Here is an 18,344-nt window from a genome sequence, read left to right as displayed (position 1 = left end):
GGCAAAGGCTTTCTAATTTTTGGTTCAGATGGATTGCATCCATCTTCTTCCCTGCTAAAACAGAGTGGGGATTCTGAACAAGCCCAGGGCTGGCCTGGAGGTAGGCTGCAACCCATCAGCACAGCCAGCAGCTAATGGAGTTTCCCCCAAAGCGAGCTTCACCAGGAAAAGAAGAAAAGCTTGGTTTCACCTTAATTAGGATGGTGCAAGGTTATTTCAGAGCTAGACGTGAACAGTGTGCGCTTCTACAGAGCTGTGTTTTCCATGATAGGTGAGGGTAGGACAGCAGAGCGCAATGAAGATGAGCTCACCCTAATAGGACAGCTCATGCCAAGGAACAGAGCATCTCAATTACAGTTCCCCCAAATCGCTTTTGGCAGAAGCTCTCTAGCGTTGCATTCGCTCCGAGCTGCAGGCTTTGGTTCACTGAAAGCAAACAATTTGACTCAATTCAAAACAAAGCTCTTCAATCTGGATTTGCCCCAGTTGGATTTTTTTTTTTTTTTTTTCCTTTCCTTTTTTTGAAGTGTAAGATAGAAATCAAGAATTACAGCAATTGCTACGCCCGTATCACCAGCACAGGGGTGAAAAATTCCCATCCAGCTCTGGAACCAAATTGAGAGCATGTCCCACACACAGCATTTGCTTCTAAGAAACGAATGAATTCTCCTCTGAGTTATCAGGAAATGCTCACAAAATATCCTCTTTGGGAGTACAAGCACCCTGCTGGCTTCCTGCAAAAACCCCAGCATTAAAAGGGTGCTTAATAAGGCAGGATTTGACCTACCAGACAAGAGCAGCGGTGCCCTACCAGTGCAGAACATCATCTCTGGAAAGTGCTTAATTCCATATGATTCAGAGGAGAGAAGAGGGAAAAAAATAATAATTAAAAGGTTCTTAATGCATCTGGCCAATTAAATAAAACTAAATGGTGAGGAAATAATTCCTTCCTGACCCCTGCAGCAATCAGCAGCTGACCTGAAGCATGAGAATTGATTAGCCTTATCTTACTGTAGCATGTATAACTACAAACGTTATTATTGGCCGTAAAATCATCCAAGCCTTTATGGAACCCACTGGTGGCATTTGGCTCCATGACCTCCCAAAGCATGAATTTTGCTAGCTACAGGAAATGCCCCATGGTGGGAGAAGCAGTGTTTGCCATCCACTGCAGAACTGGGATTTGGAGAGACGCTTCCAGCTGTGCCCAACCCCAGACAGCGTGGTGACACACAAGGTAAAGCAGTCTCAAGAATAAGGTAACACTTACAGGTCCAAATCACCTGTGCCATCCCTCACTTCCCATCAGCTGCTGCCAGGCAGCAGGAGAGCCCAAGCTTTGCGCTGTCTCCTCTCACTCAATTAATGGCACAGCTTTCAGCACAGGACTAAGTGAAAGTAGTCCCATATCGATCACGGTGTGATCCACCCTTGTCTTTCTAGTCCTTCCTCCCCAGGTCAATCCCAGCCCTCAATAGCTGGAGCATCGCCCTCAGAACGGATGGATAGCTAATTGCTGGAAATGAAGGATGCCTGAATTTCTTATGGACATGACACAGAAGGGCTCATCACACTTCCACCCTTTATGCAGCTGTGACAGAATGAGACAACTGAGTGATAAGAGCGCTGTTAAAACTGGGAATGCTCTGAGAACAAAAATTACATTTGCACTGTACTGAGAAGGGAGTCTGAAAGAGGAATAATCCGTCCTGGTCACTCCAGGCAGCAGCAGAGCCCAGCATTTAATGCCTAACAATATAAGATGAAATGGGAAAAAAATCCATCCTGAGCCCAGCTCCATTAGTGGCACTGCCTGCACAGCGAGGGAACGTGACATGTTTGACCAGAATGGTACAAAAGATCAATGCTCAGGTCTGATGCTTTGAGGACCAACTAAGAGGCCATAGAGAAGCTCTCTCCTGACAGAAGGGTCAAACTGCCCTGCTGGGGGCACAGCATCCTCAAGTGAGTGGTCAGAGATTATCCAGAGGGATTCAGAGATGCAAAGTGGAAGATAAATGAATTCCTATGGCACAAGGATGCATCCTCACCTGAGCACGGTTGTGCATCGCATTGATGGCTCCTGGTAATGTCAACAGCTCCATGGCCCTCTAAGCACACAGTTATGTGAGGTCTTCACCCCGTGCCTGATGCCACTTCATCACCTTCTCCTCCCCAGCCTTTTCTAGGGGCTGGATGCTCCATGCCCAAAATCACAGTCCCGTCCCCAGCCTTACCCTCTCAGCCTGGTTAGCAGAGCCCTGCACTGCCTGCATGCTCCTCTGGATGCCTGGCTCCACCACTTCTGCTCAGGGAGCACATTTACATGAGTAACCTCAACATACAAAAATAAACAGTAAAAAAAAAAAATAGAAACAGAGGAGAGGGAAGCAAAAGAAAGACAGAAGGGAAAGGGAGACAAAAGGGAATGGGCAGCTGCACACTTCAGATCCAGACCTGCTTGAACTCGGCTCGCCTGGAAACTCATTTCTTTTGATGACAGCCCCAATTAGCGTGTGGCTGGCTGGCAAGCCAGGCAGCGGGGAGCTGGTCTCTATGGAGAGCCAGGGAGGGAGGGAAGCCTTCATTCACCTGCACGGCTGGCAAGAGCTGATGTGCTTAAATCTTTCAGCGAGCTGCCTGTGGTCATATTTAATGTTGACCTGACTCAAGGCAGTGTGACTGTACAGCGTGGTGGAGGGGCACGTGCCACCAGAGGCCAGAACGTGCAACAGAAGACAGCATTGTGTGAGCTGTGTGCTTTTATGTAGGATTGAGCTTAGGTTCAGCTGCATTGCTCTGAGGGGTTCACGGAGTGGGTGAAGCACTGCCCTTGGGGGAGCTGCTACAAGAGCCAGGCATGCTGAAGCTGACGTCCAGAGCCTCACTCTTCCTCTTCACTTAATGAAAAGAATGAGTAGAAACAGGATTTGCCACCCATTTTGACTTCAGGAGTCTGAAATAAAAAAGGGAGGGGCATTTTGCTGGTTGCATCCATCCTACCTCACACCTGCTTTGGGCAGGGATGTCCCATCAGGGTCTGGTGTCACAGCAGGGCAGGAGGTCCCTGGAACAGAGATGTGACAAGGAAGTGCAACGAGAAGCACCAAGAGACAGCAGTGCAAAGAAAGGGGTGAGATGAAGAGGTGAGCGGGGACAAGAGCAGAAGCCCTCAGAGGAACATGTTGCCAGCTGCTCCCTGCCTTCACCCCGAGCTTTGCAGGAGCTTTACTGCTAAGTCCAACAACAAATACCCTTTGTACCAGGGAGATTATCCATGTTTAAACAAGCAAGAGGGAAGGAAGGCCTGAAATGAACAGCAACCCCCAGGGTTAAGCGAGCATTCCAGCTCCTGGATGCCAGGTTGCAGCACGCTCCATGGCTCAGTCCATCATGGGAAAAGGCTCATCTTCCCACGCTGGGCTCTTCTTCTTGTTCTAAGCATCCCTGCATCCCACCCCTGATCCCTACTGCTGCTGGGCAGCCCAGATCCAGGGCTCTCATCTCTCAGGTTCAGATGTCAGCACCAGGATGACGTAACATAATGCAGTGCCTGATTAAATCTTTTTAATCACCTCCACAAGCTCCAGATTTCAGCTCATTTTAACCGCACACGGATGCACTTGTGAGAGCTTTAAGTGATCGGTCACTCTGGAGTGAAAATGGACATCATTTTGGTTCGTGCACATATTCCCAAATGAACACTTCAGTACTACAGTCAGAGTTAAATATCATAAATAACCATCACTCTGCCCTCCATTTTCAAGCAAAATCAAAACACCAGACAAGCCTACAAAAGCACGCTGAGATGCTTTCAGGAAGCACACAGGCTTTGAAAAGTGGCATATGGATAACAGCACCATTGAACAAAACGTAATGAATCCCCCTTATTAAATCTCTGCCTGCAAAATCCATTGTACATAACACATGGCTTTCTTTCTCAGTTTAAAAACATCAGCCAAATCAAGGCAAAGGTCCAGCATGCACAGTTAAGAATGGAGTTTCCTAGTCAAGAAGCTTTGGGGATTCTGAGCTGCAAACCAGGTTAGGAATACTTCCCAGATATCAAACATATGTTTTACTTTATTCCTTAATGACATGCCCCTTAAAGGTAAATAATAAAAGTACTTCTGTTGCGTGATCAGGTAGAAGTGGATTGGATGAGCAAGTTCAATTATGATTAATAGTTTTGCTTACATCCCTGCATCTCCTTCTCCTCGCTGATGCCACATGAGTGCAGGAAGAGCATCAAACCACACAACCAACATCTGCCACATGCAGTACCTTCTCTTGCACCCTGCTGAGTCAGCCTCCCCCTGCCACCTCTCCCCATACACACAGGAGGAAAACTGTGCAATGGAGTGCTTTCTTGCAGCAGGATCTCGATTGAGGGCTTTTTTCATTTTCTTTCTTTACCTCTAAACTGGTACTTGACTTGAAAGGGGAGCAAAGGGTCACACCTGTGTTCCCCAAAAAGCCAAAATGCAGCACTCTCATTCTCAACACGAAATTTTTGTGTGATGCCACCTTGAGTTATTTTCTTCTCATTCTTTCAGTAAAAACCCCAAAAGGGAATAAAAACAAGGCTGAACAAAAGGCAAAAAGCAGTCTAACACATAACAACCTGCTTTTTATAGAGTTTGGTGAACCCTTGAAAAAAGCCAACAGTCACTTGACTGAATGCTAGAAGCCACTAAGCTGCTTTTTTTAATCTGCTTGTGCATATTTCCATATAGGAAGGAGTAAATATGAACACAGGCACAAGAAAGCACTCTCAGGCGTTGTTTGATAGTACTGTGAGTTCTGTTACTCATGTGGGAACACAGTGCTGACCCAGTTCAGACTCTCATGGTGGCCTAAACCCACTCAAGCCATAGAATCATGGAATCATTAAGGCTGCAAAAGACCCTTCAGATCCCCAAGTCCAACCCCAGCCCACCCCACCATGCCAACAGCCCTCAGTGCCACATCCCCACAGCTCTGAGCACCTCCAGGGATGGTGATTCCCCACCTCCCTGTGCAGCTGTGCAGTGCCTCGCTGCTCTAAGAAAATATGCAGCCAGACTCCCCCCCTGGCACAGCTTAAGGCCGCTGTTTCTTATCTCATGTCACAGCAGTTTTTGTGTCAGGTCAGCTCCTTCCCCTCAGCCAACACAAACCCATGCAATGAGAGACCTCCATAATCTAAGAAAGGTGAAACAACACGGCAGCATCTGATCCGAATCAAATGCATGTGGCTGGATTAACCAGACGTTCCCTGATCCTCCCACAACAGCACCCAAAGCAAAGTCTCTTGAGCCATTACCCCTTAGATTTTGCTGAATTTCTGACAGGTGAAGTCAGAAAATGGCGCATGACCTCATCAGCCCATCTGAACTCAATTACCTGCCGACACGTCAGCTGGCATCTATTGACTGGAACAGGTTGCCCAAGGAGGCTGTGGATGCCCCATCCCTGCAGGCATCCAAGGCCAGGCTGGATGTGGCTCTGGGCAGCCTGGGCTGCTGGTTGGTGACCCTGCACACAGCAGGGGGTTGGAATTGAATGAGCACTGTGGTCCTTTTCAACTCAGCCCATTCTAGGATTCTATGACCATTTGTAGGTGATTCCCACTGCTCATGTCTCTTGTTTTAAAAGCCAACAGAGATTCACCAAGAGGCTCTTGGGTGCAGCTGAACTTGTAAAGCAGCACAGACACAACCCTGGCACTGCTGCTTTGATTTCTTCTCACTACAGAAGAAGCTGCCATGTGGCCACCATACAGCAACCCCTTTTTTTTTTTGTTTGTTTTTCATTAAAACTAATTGAATCTAAGCAGGAAGTACTTTTTAATTTCCTTTAGCATTAGAAGTAATGTTAGCCTCTATAAATGAAATGAAAGACACCTCTTAAAATGCATTTTCAAATGTTCCCTAAATAGCAAATGACATTCAAATCGGACGCAGCCAGAATTGTAATTGGAAGCTGCAGAATTCTCTTTCAGGATTCATAATAATTGCAGTTTTGCTGAAAAGGTCCACAAAATAAAGCCTTTGCAAATAAGGGCCTGCTTCTCCAAAATGTGCAGCTAATTCTGGCTGCTCCAGCAACATAACATGCCCATAAACTTCCTTTATGCAGCCAGGTAGCTACATGGGTTGTGTCATCACGTAGCTGCAGAGGTGCAAAGCAGCAGGAATACAGCTGGGAAAGGTTTGCTGTAGGGCAGCAAGTACAGTGTAAGGTCTGGAACAGCTTCCCTATGAGGAACAGCCAATGGGTTGGGATGTTTCAGCGCAGCAAAGAAGTGCATGAGGAAGATTAAACAGAGGTCTGAAAAACCCCAAATCGATTGCAGGGATGGGTGGGGATTTCCTGTTAACCAGCATGTCCAGCCCACAGACTTGGAGTATCAGAGGAAAGTAATCAGAAGCAGGTCCCCAGCAAGCAAAAGGAGCTGTGTCATTGAGTAACAGGCAGCAGATGCTTGCGAGATGATGTGGGTGCAAAAAGCTTAGGGGAGTTTGGGGCAAGACTGGGCAAGCACTTGAAAGGGAGAGCCAGCAAGAATTAGGGACAGACAATTCTGATCTGTCACAGAAAACATCTTGAGATGAAAATAATTGGAGCCCAAGAGAGTACTCAAGGAAAGTATCAAAACTGCTTGCTTCTTCTTCCTGACCTGTAGGAAAGCAATTATGACCAGTGGATTTCTGCTGAGTTGATTTTTAGGTTTTTTTTCCCCAATTCATTTTTAAAAGCAAACTGCCTTTACTGGGTCCTGGCATCACCCTGACAAAGCTAAACCTACAGCTCTCCTGGAGAAGGGGGGAACTATGTAGAAGGAAAAGCATGCAGAGTAGCCAACTGATGGCAGAAAAGCAAGGCACAGAGAGAGGAAGACAGAGGAACACAGTGGTACAGGTGGTCCTTACGACTCTAATCCAGGTCCAACTGGCTTCCAATGAGAGTGAGGAGAGGGCTGCAGTTGTTCTGCTGGAGCTGTGATAGTGTTAGAAGAGAGAGGTGAGTCCACAGGGAAATGGAGCATCTTCACATGCAGCACCTGCTCAGGTGAGGAAGGCAGTCATCCTCCTGGATATAAAAAACCCTCCAACAAGTCTGTGAGAAAATCTGAAGTGGGCCTTGTGCATCCCAAAGCTCGTCTCCTACCCCCACCCCAAGGATGTCACACTTGTTCTAGTAACAGATGTTACCTTTCCCTCTGAATCTTGCCTCCCTGAGCCTCTGTAAGGCCGATGATACACAAATAGGAATCAATAATCAGCTGGAATAAGGAAAGATGCATCATGTTGCAGATGGATCCTGAAAAGGGCATATTCCAGGGAGGATGAATGGCTGAGAGAGGGAGTTTGCAGTGGAGCAGAGCAAGCCCTGCTGCTCAGCATTCCATGCCCTCAGGAAGGAGCACTGCATCCAAAGCTGATGCCACGAGGATTCCAGGTAGGCACCTGGCCTTCCTATCCCAGCACTGTGGAGCTCAGATAGGGGGCACATACCCAGGACAGAGCTTGCAAGTGACAGAAGCAGGGCCATTGCGCCAGGGTGCAACATGAGGCAGAGGCTTGTGCTAGACAGTGAGGCAGACAGCTCGAGGAGGGTTGGGAAAACAAAACAAATCTGTTCATCTCGCAGTCCCTGTTTCACTCTCTCGGCAGAATCCGGCCTCTGGTTTCTTCAGTTTTCATCTCCTTTTGAGCAATAATCTAACAGGGCTGCCATCCCATTACAAAGCCCATTCCTTCAGTCTTATTTCTCTGCCAGGATGCAGGGAAGAACAACAAATGCACCTTCTGCAGCAGCAGCTGCAAGCTTGCACTAAACACACCGTGCCTGGAGTAACGCTACCTCTGAGAACATTATTAGAAGAAATGGCTAATTTTGCAATTCACACCTGGGCTACAAACGCGGAAGAGTTTGCAATAATCTCTGATGAAATATTACATTGTTTAAAGAGTTCCCGGTGAAATTCACCTTTAATTGATTTTTGATCTGTGAAAAAACTCTGCAGAGAGAGAGGAGATATTAGTCATACTCCTGTTTTATCGCGCCCGCGAGCGCTTTTCTCTCCTTTGTTTCCTTTGTCCCCAGAGAATCAACATGACACCGAGGAAAGCAGCAAGGAAGATACTGCAGAAGTAATAAATATCACATAGGAATCGTGTTCTGTACCCCGCACATCCTACTAAATCATTCTGCAAAAGGTGAAGTGGTCCCCTAGGAATGCTCTGAAGTTAAGAGGACACGGGTTCACAGCTAGAGCTGTTCCAGCAGGCCCTGTGGGATGAGGCCTTCTCCATACCTGTCCGCTGCTGGGAGGAAGGCAGAGCTGTGCCACACATCTTGTTTCTATGGCTGGATCACAAGAACCTCCCATTAGGATCCAAACCAACCACTGGGCTGGATGCACTTTTCAGCTTGCTTGCAGAACATCGCACGGCAGCTTATTCCAGGAAAGAATGACGTATAGCCAAGAATATTGTCTGCAAAAGGTTGACAGAAAAGTCATTACGGTGTTGGCTTCCAAATCAGGATGAGCCAGGGTACAAGCAGCTGTTGAAGCTGAGGAAACAGGTCAGTATTAACTCCCAAGTCAATTCACTGAATATCACTTCCAAAAACCAGAAGGAAACTGTCACAGAGCAAATGGCCAAGGAATAAAATATTGCTCCAGGAGATGAGAGGAAATGCATCTATAAGCATCACTGGAGACCAAAAAGTGCTGATAGAGATGACTGTAAAGCATTATCCACTCGGTAAGGCTTCAACTAACATTTACAGCAGACAGAGCACTTGTTATGGATAAACTAAAGTTAATGATAGAAAAGGGGAAAAAAAAACCACAGCTCTTCTTAAGAACTGCTGTATAGAGCCACAGACAGAGCAGACACTGTAACATCTCATAGCAAACAAGTTGTGCTGGATGCAAAATCACTTTTAAATCTAGGAGACAATAAAGTAGCAACAAAAGCCTTTGGGCATGGCGCAGCCCTCAGAAAGCCTTTGAGAAAAATCTGGGTACTTATTAGAGAATGAAGTGGGGAAGAAGAGGATGGTCCACCTAGATAACAAGTTACTATGGCCCAGCTAAATCATCACAGTCCATGTGTGCTTAATCTTAGCCAACAATAAACGGCACAGAAGTTGATGAAAAGAACATGCCTCATGATTTCCATGCCCTAGTCAGTTGTTGCTCTTGTTTGTGTCCAAACCTGGAATAACAGAGAAAGCATTTCCTTCAGTTTTATACCAACAACCTCAGAATCATAATCTTGTTCTCACAGGAGCTATCGAATCAATTTCACCTTTTACAAAGCATGTGCTAGCTTATATTCCCATCAAGCAGTTGTTCTTGATTTCAACTCAAGTTGAAAGTTCTCATTTCAACTACTGCTGGAGAACTTTACAATTCAGGTAATACACCCAGCCAAGACTAGTCCATGACATTCCTGCTGAAACATCTGGGCTAAGACTGCTGTAAGGGTTTTCCCTCTGCCAGAACTGATGAAATTTCAACCTCAGATGTGGGGCTGGGGAAATCAGCCCAAAAGGATTTGAACCAGGTGAATCACCTGTGCCCTTGATTCTTAGGCAGGACTCAACTGGGATGAATCCTTTGTTATAGGAGTGGAACGGCAGGAGCACTGAAGGGAAGTGCTGCCTGAATGCTGCCCATTTCAAGGGCTCTTCCAGTCTGTACCAGAGGTTCTGCATCTCTCCCTTGGCAGCTTTGTCTAGATGGTCATATCATCATCTGAGGAAGCGTGACCTTAAGTTACAAGTTAAGGAGTTACCTGCCACATCATCCAAGAACAATATGGGTGCAACTTCAAAATGCACAGATTCCTCCAGCTCAGATTTTCCTACGCAGATCTAAAACCACACAACGTTTTCTCACAACCGCCCATCGCTCCTGCATGACAAGAGTATTTCTTCAGCCTCAGTTTTTTGGGGTATTATCACGAACAGACAGTTTATAAAACTGTAACATCACTGAAAACAAGTTTTCACGTCTCATATAGCTGCAGGATGGACACAAGTGGCAGCCAGGCCTCTCTGTCCCCCTTTGGAGGCAGGAGAACCCGCTGTGTTAAGGTACAATGTTGTGTGCTCCTGATCGGATTCCTCTGAATATAATGGTTTACATTCTCAATTTGGTTTTCCTGCTTTGGAAGTCTGCTCCTCACTAACTCACATTCATCTGCCTGGTTTTTCTTGTTCCTTGTACACTGTCATTTTTCTAACTGCAATATATTCAACTACATCGTCCCAGGCATTTTATTTGTGTGGTTCTGCTCTAACAGCTAGCTTAGCTGCTTCAAATTATGCCTTGCTTTCAGTTTTGCTTGAGTGTAAAAACGTCGTGTAAAAATGAATTACCCTCTGATGAAGGCTTTCAGGCTTTCCATTTGAGGAACAGCGTGCAGCTTTTTTTGGGGGAGCAATGGGAGAAGGATCAATCCAGCTTTTGTTTTACAGATTGCTACAATAGATAGCTTCCCCATAGGGAGTGTTACAGTACTATATTATGCTTACATAAAGGGTAATGACTAGGAACTTGGAGAACTCTACCCTTAGGAAGTGCTTGACGAGAGAGAACAGCAGGTGTGGAGGAAGGAAGAAAGGCTGAATGTCTTTCTGTCCCGACTTTCTCTTCTTTTATCTTTGGAGACTGAACTCGGAGTCAGAAGCGAGCTGGCTCCTATAGGTACACCAAAGCAGAAAGATGAATGTGGCAAGGCAGAACACCCAAACAAAGAGAGGAAACCACGATCACGGCAGTAGCCCTGAACCCCATCCCTAAGCAGGTGGCTTTGAAAGGGGCTGTGTTCAGCCACAGGGCACTCTTAACTCACTACCATAAAATAGGCAATTACAAGAGGGGCTGGATAAAGGAGAAAAGGCAACAGCAGTGGGGAAAGGCTGTTTTGTGCTGCAAGAGCCTGTGTTGATGTCACCAGCAAGCTGAGGGGGAAAAAAAAAAAGAGAAAGGATGTAAAATCCTGTAGGCTCCACAAAGCCATTTTTGATCCATAGAAACCTGAAACGGTGTCATCACAGTCTTTATAGACAGAACGTGGTATTTGTCTTTCTGTTGCTAAACAGCATTAAGAGCCCACCACAGGAAGAAAACCTCAAAAGAGGTATTGATCTGTTTGGTGTACAATAGGCACAAAAGAGGCAGAAAGCTCTGAAGAGCCCCCAAAATGCCACCAAAGTGCACAAGCAGCTGCAGGCTGAGCCGCACAGGCCCACGTGTCTCCATAGGTCTCCATCCTCTTGCCCAGAGCCTTTTATCATCCCTAGGGCTGAATAAGAACTGTTACGGGGCTTTCCCCATTTAGGGACACATCTATATGACCCCCATGCAATCCCTACTCCAGGGTGCTCACAGCTCCTCAATGCCCAATGTCTGGATGGCCCTTGAGAACTGCAGACAAACACGATCAGTGAACAAGCAGTAGGAAATTCCCTGCGAGAGTAAAAGGGGAACAAAAGGACCCTGTGTGTTACACCAAACACGGCCAATGGTTGTTGGCTTTTTGTTTGTTTGTTTTGTTAAGGAAAACAGCATAAGGCAAGGAGCTGCTTGGACAAAGCAGTGCTGCACACGTATGCTATGAGCTCAGACTGGAACAGCCACGGGCGATGGCGGCCACCTACTTTCAGGCTGAGCTGTATGAAACCAGCAGTTCACAAACAAGGAGACAAAGAGGTGGTGAAGAATAACATCAGAGACTGGGTTGGACAGCAGTGATCTCCCTGGTGCTCTGTGAGGAAGGAGACAAAGATGAAACTAAATAGACCCAAGTTAAAATGACTCTACTAGTGACAACGCCATGAAGACAGTAAGCTGAATGCCAAGGGAAACTACATAGACTGAACCACTAAGTGGTATAAGCAGTGCAAAAGCTACTACGTGAGCCCAAAATACTGCTTCATCCACAAAGATGTGAAGCAAAAGCTGCAGCAAATGAACATACAGCAGATGCACAAGCAACATGAAGCAAAGAGAGAATTGCCAATCCAGTGGCATTTGGAGAAGGCTGGCTCTCAAACACGCTACAACCAGAACTTGGTGAGAGAAGAGCAGTACAGCAGAACATTACAACAGCAATATAGAGAGGGGATGTGCTACTATTGAAAGGAAAAAACAACACAGACTTACGAGCAAAAAACCATCCTGAGCACAATAGACATTTCTGGTCTAGAAAAGTCCTCTGCACTGGGTAAGCTGTGAGACAATGGAGCCTAGCAAGGAGTAGATTTGTATGCTCCACAGTGGTGGAGCAAATCCACCACTGGTCAGAGAGCTCTCATCCAAACACAATTGCCTGTGGAAACATGAGCAAAAGGGTTCAACAAGCTCTAGATCTGGCAGCACGTCACGCATGAAACGCATTGTGGAGCCAGGGAAGCTGCAGCCTTACCACCATCTGGGCACTGAGGTTGGAGGTGTGGGGATGGGAATGCTGTCCGGAATCCAGCCTGCAAGGGAAGGTCTTCAGTGCCACCAGTCACACAAGCAGGGCTCTGAGCAATTCGGATCCCTTCTGATGCTGCTGCTCTGCTCCATGCATGAGATGCCCCCAACACGTGGTTTAAGATCTTCCATACAAGGTCTAACTGTTCTTTGACTGCCAAAACAGCCAGGAGGAGGGAGCTAAAACCGAGACAGAACCGATATGGGATCATACGCAAGAAATTTCCCATCTTCAGGTTACAACCCCATACCACACAGAGAAAGCAGCACAGCTGACATCCAGAGATATTACAGAGACTCAGAGATTATTAGGACTTGTGAATGATCTAATAAAACATCTTCCTAGTCCTGCTGTCCCCCAAAGGCAATGCCTGGACAAACACACATTACAGCTGCATTAAGACAACACAGCTGTTCTATAAAACAAGAAGATCTCACAGAACTGCCATAATACGAATGAAGGTGAAATCAAACCGTGCAGCAGCAGAGAGTGGGGGCCTAAGTCATTCCTCATTCAAAGGAACAGCTAATACCTGCAGCCAGAATAATCAGCGGAACAATTCTGCCTTGCCTTAAACCTACAAATAAAGAAGGACACAGTGAATATATTCAGTCTGTAAGGCTTCAGGAAGGAAACCTTGAACCAACATTGAGTGCTTTTTTAAAGCTGCAGTTTGCAGTACAAAATATCCCCTGTGCTACAACTGTCCCTGAGACACCAGTGCTCTGCCACGTGTTGCAAAATAGGGGATGCCTACGTGGCCGCACCTCTTCCACAGCATTCACCCCATATATGCATGGAGCTTTGCCCTATATACGCTCAGAAAACTGCTCACAGCCACTGGGTTATAAAGCTGGAGCTCAGTGCTGGCAATGCAGGTGGCTGGAGCACCACCTGTGGAGCAGAGTGGTCTCTGGGTTAGGTTATGGCAGATAGACCCGAGCTTGCTGCTCCACCTGCATGCTCCTGAGCACCTTCCCTTCTCAGCAGGTTAAGTCAAAGAGCATTGAGGGTCTGGCATGCAACAAATACGTGTAGAGATGCTGATCAGAAAACGGAGACATACAAGAAATGCATGCTGTCCTTGCAAGGCCTTAAAGCGTAGTGAGCTTTGAGAACAATATCTTATCACTAACCACTTCCCTCAGCTTTCAGAGACCTGTCAGACTGGCAGCTGCAGGAAGCGCTATGAAAATACAGCAAGCTGTTGGGCAGCAGGTTAATCCCAGCACATGCTCATTCATACAGCAGGCTCCGGAGTATTGCTGTGCTTTACTACCCAGGAAGGAAATAGAGACAGATCATTAGCGCTGGGCCACGGTAACAGTAAGAGCAAAATCAGCAATTCAAATAGCTATGAGTTAGCTGGAGGAAAACTACAGAAAAAGTACTGGGAAGCTGGACAGAGAAAAACTCCTGCAGAAGACCTGAGTGATACTGGGTGTCTGCACCCAGCCTTGCATCTCTCAGTGCTGGATCACACCAGCTGCTAGTTCAGGAAAGAGCAACAAGTGATAGAGAGAGCACAGTGTTACTGTGAGGAGTCCTAGGTTGGACCCTAGGATGCACAGCCCCCTTTCTGCAGGACCCACCACACGTGGTAAGGAAGCTTGCATTGAACAGAACAACCCCCAGTGCTGGAACACCCCTTTGTCAGCAGTGTATTCCCCTGCAAACCTGAAATGAAAGCAATGAGCAGAGGAGCTGGAACATGAGCAGTGAGCTCATTCAGCAGGAGGAATGAGGGAGCACAGGTGCTGGCAGAGGCTCTCACACTCACCGTAGCAGAGAGGTCCTCCACGAGGCAATTTCCTGCCATCACAAAAAAGAGGATCCCACCCCAATACTGCACACCTAGCACAGACGTGCTCTGCCTACGTTTTCAGACATAAGCTTCAGTTCACAAGAAATACACTGCTGAGCACAGCCAGAGCACCTGACACAGATGGAGTGTGTGGGATTCGGGCTGCTGCCTGCCGTGCCACGGGAAAGAAACAGTGCTGTGACAGATGGCAGAGGGCACTGGGATAAACTGGGACAGCAGGAGACCACAGAGCATCCGTATTTGAGGATCCTGAGAACAAGAGGACACCCATCTGCCAGGAACAGCAAAGCAGTGTTGCTCTCTGGTGGGAGAGTCCCAGCCACTCAGCCCTGCATGGCCAAACCTCACCTGAGACCCTGGGGCGTTCTTTAGGGCTGTGCTCAGACACCAAGTTTCCTTCACCAGCGCTGGGGACGATTATCACCATTCAGTTTGCCCAGAGAAGTGCAGGTGCCCCATCCCTGGAGGTGCCCAAGGCCAGGCTGGATGTGGCCCTGGGCAGCCTAATGTCGTGGGTGGCCATCAACCCACGGCAGGGGCTGGAACTTGGTGATCTTTGAGGCCCCTTTCAACACAGATCATTCCCTGATTCAGAGTCACTCACAGTCAGTGAGAGGTGCTGCTGGCGAGGGCTGGAGTGGTTATTGATTTCCTACGTGACCTTGGGTAAGTCACTTAACCTCAGTTTCCTCATCTGTATATTGGGAATTATGAGACTTGCAGAGTGCCACAAATTCATCATAGGGAACTACTTAAGAGCCCTATTATGAGTTAATGGGATTTCCCACTTCAGAATTACTCCTCTGAGGATCGAAGCAGTTGGACTGGGATATTCATAATCCTGATTCCTACTGTGCGTGCAAAGCTTTTTCTTCTACAGTTTTTCCTCCTAAAATCACCCATGTAAATCATCTAGCTCAGAGCACACAGTCTAAGCATGTCCAGGTTCAAGGCTCTTTACAAACACTTGGTTAAATGACTTTGGCCTTGTCAGTCATCCACGCTAACAAGTCCCTCTCCTCGCCCGATGCACGTGGCTTCCAGCATACGGAGTTTCACACCGTGTGCTGTTACGGTGAGAAGCTCAGCTGGGCTCTCAGAGCATGAAGTCTGTTCAAATTAAGCTGCAAACTGTCACAGAACGGCTCCCTGGAAGAAGTAAAAACCCAAAGGATCATAGTAAAAACTAAAGGCAGTTACAGCGCCTTGGAATCTCAAGAAGGTTCGGTCGAAGGGCCTGTTGCTCAAGTGCAATCCCACAACCACAGCACAGTTGCAGCCCCTTTATTCCCTCCACGCTGTGCTGCATGCTACTGCCTGGCATAAAATAGGCATTGAAGTTTCCCAAGAACAAGCAGCGCATTGATTTGCAAAGCAATTCAAGATATCTAGAGGATGAAACGGGCGAGCGTGGCGAGAAGCTTAAAACAAAAGGCTTCTCTACGGTGGGTATTTTTCCAAGGAAGTAAAGATAGAAACATACAGCGTTGGTGCCTCGGTACAAGCAGCGCTTTATAGGCCTGCTCACACCCCGATGCACACAGACAGACACGGCCCTTCAAGACCACGGGGTGAAATCTAAAGAGCGTTCCTATGCTAACTTGTTCTTCCACGGGGAATTAAAGCACTTCCGAGGCTGAGGAATACCTCTGCCCCGTCACACTCCCTCGCTCTTTCCTCACTCTTCCCCTCATCCTCCGCACAGTCACTTGGCATTTATTCTCTCCTATTTTATTTGGATTTTCTCTGAGCTGAGTCATTAATCTTCCCCACAGATGCACAGCTCTGACAGCTGGGGTCTTGACACCTCCAGTGCCAGCGAAGGACATTCTCATACTCCACTCTCTCTTTTTTTTTTTTCTCCTCCCTTTCTCCTTTTAAAGAAGCCCTTCATCCCTCCCCAGCCACGGCGTTTTGATGAGAAGGCCAGGCAGACCGAGGTCATGCGAACTGGAGGCGAGGGGCTGTGGGGGAGGAAGGCAAGGGAAGAGGATGCAGCTCCCACAAGGAACTCCCGGGTCCCACTGAAAAGGTCAGCGTGCTTTTGAGTCGTCTGCACTGCTCCCTGACACAAGAAAATATACTCAGCCCAGAGCAGAGATACTTGATAAAGAGTCTAATGAAGTGGAAAGTGTGTTGCACGAAAAGAATAGGCCTCTCTCATCCTGACATCCCATGATGCTCCTTCGAGTTGCTATGGAGACTTGAAAGAGAAGGGGGTTTTGTTGTCTTGAAGTGCCTTCTCCCATCCCAGTAACCTTGACCTTTTCCAGGTTTGTGTGTGCATGTATTTTAAGAAAGAAGAAGAAAAAAAAAAAAAAGAGATAAGGAATTCCATTTCTTCTTATCTGGTCATGGCTCGCTGGCTGGCACTGATGCATGTGGGGGGCCATCAGCCTGTCTTGGTGTGTAGATTTGGAGAGGATAAGAGCAAGAAAATGCAGAGGGGAACAGTTAATTAAGGCTGATATTGCAAAGGACCTTGCTTGCTGAATAATGAATTCCATATGCTTCAGAAACACAAGTGCAATTAAAGGTGTGAGAGACAAAGGGCAGGAGAGGAGTGATGGGTCATATATTACCATAGAAAACAGCCCCACTGGCCCTGCTAAGCTAGGGGTTCAAAAGAGAAAAAAAAAGGAACCGTGTATCACAACCAGAGATAATTTCTCATAAATGAGCCTGAGGTGCTGCTGCCAGTTTCCACAGGTGAAGAAGGGTTATCTGCAGTTGACAGCCATTAGAGAGTGATGGGAGAGTCATTTAGACAGGTTGAAAGCAGTTCTCTTTATGTGATACCCAGCTCAAGATGAATATGGAGCTAAGCAGTCAGGTTAATGCAGGGCTATGCTGAGGGTGAGATGTCTGTGTTCTTTCCCTACTCCCTACCCGAAGAATCACAGAACGGCCTGGGTTGAAAAGGACCACAGTGCTCATCTCATTCCAACCCCCTGCTGTGTGCAGGTCACCAACCAGCAGCCCAGGCTGCCCAGAGCCACATCCAGCCTGGCCTTGAATGCCTGCAGGGTTGGGGCATCCACAGCCTCCTTGGGCAACCTGTTCCACCACCCTCTGTGTGAATGTGTTGCACTTCTATCCCACCATACAAACATAAAGAGCCCTGAAATTGCTGTGAAAGGAAGGAAAACAAGAAGCTGCCTACCTGTTGTTGGAAGCCAGTTCTACAGTTAGGAAGAGATGTTCAGAGGTGGGTTTGTCACCAGGAGGCCAGAATGTGCCCAACCATTGCACCTCAACATGCCTGTCCCCCAAAAGACATACTCCCTGCTCCATATTATCTTGTGGGATGAAAGCACTCAGCTGCTTAAGAGAATTGTTGTATCTTAGGAGAATGGAGTCTTTAATTGCAACAGAAGAAGAAAACATCCAATGAAGTCTATCTATCCAAGAACACAGCCACCTTCAGGAGTAAGACCTGGGTTTGGACAGTGTTGCTCTTTAACAACTGAGGATCATTCATGCCAAGCAAGAAAATCAGAATTTGATACCACTGAGCACCTGGTTTGCTCACACCGTAGACTAATGAGAATCTGATGTCTGAGAGATCTTTGCACACCTCTGTCCACGAGGGATTTAGCCTCCCTGACCCTAAGGGGATCTAGGATAAGGTTTATAGTCTCCACTAACCCCGAAATTGATTCCTTACCTTGCTGAAGCTTGGGCCAGCACTGTGCTAATCTAAAGGATAAGCGATCTTGCCAGCTGTCTGTTCTCCACCCTCCAGGCCTGGGTAAGCTTTCTCAGCTTCAGACTCGCTCCAAGCAACTTTATGGCACTTGCTGGTCCTGACAGCTTGCCACATTACCGCTCCAAGTGAGAAGAGAGTACAGAAAAAAAAAATCATAACAAAATTATTGGAAAATATTTCTCTTTCAGCTGAGAGTGCTGTTGATACGATCGCCTTTTCATTTTCTGTGAGAGTATGTGCACTCGTATGCATGCATTTCCCCCATCCCATCTCTCAAGCTTATGATGTGAGCAATCACGCAGGCTTGCTTGTCCATTCCCAGCCC

General features: G+C 47.1%; 1 long non-coding RNA gene across 1 annotated transcript in view; it reads right to left on the bottom strand.

Moving 5' to 3' along the window:
- The window catches only part of LOC128082780 (uncharacterized), an 85,315-nt gene extending 67,108 nt beyond the window's left edge, over positions 1–18,207 (bottom strand). Inside the window, exon 1 of the long non-coding RNA XR_008207840.1 lies at positions 17,978–18,207. This is a non-coding gene — a long non-coding RNA (uncharacterized LOC128082780). The remainder of the gene's footprint in view (positions 1–17,977) is intronic.
- Positions 18,208–18,344: the final 137 nt, after the last annotated feature.

Source organism: Tympanuchus pallidicinctus, unplaced genomic scaffold (assembly GCF_026119805.1).
Source record: "Tympanuchus pallidicinctus isolate F22 unplaced genomic scaffold, pur_lepc_1.0 scaffold22, whole genome shotgun sequence".
Taxonomy (NCBI): Eukaryota; Metazoa; Chordata; class Aves; order Galliformes; family Phasianidae; genus Tympanuchus; species Tympanuchus pallidicinctus.
The sequence above is the reverse complement of the archived record's forward strand: the minus strand, read 5'-3'. Positions and strand labels throughout refer to the sequence as shown.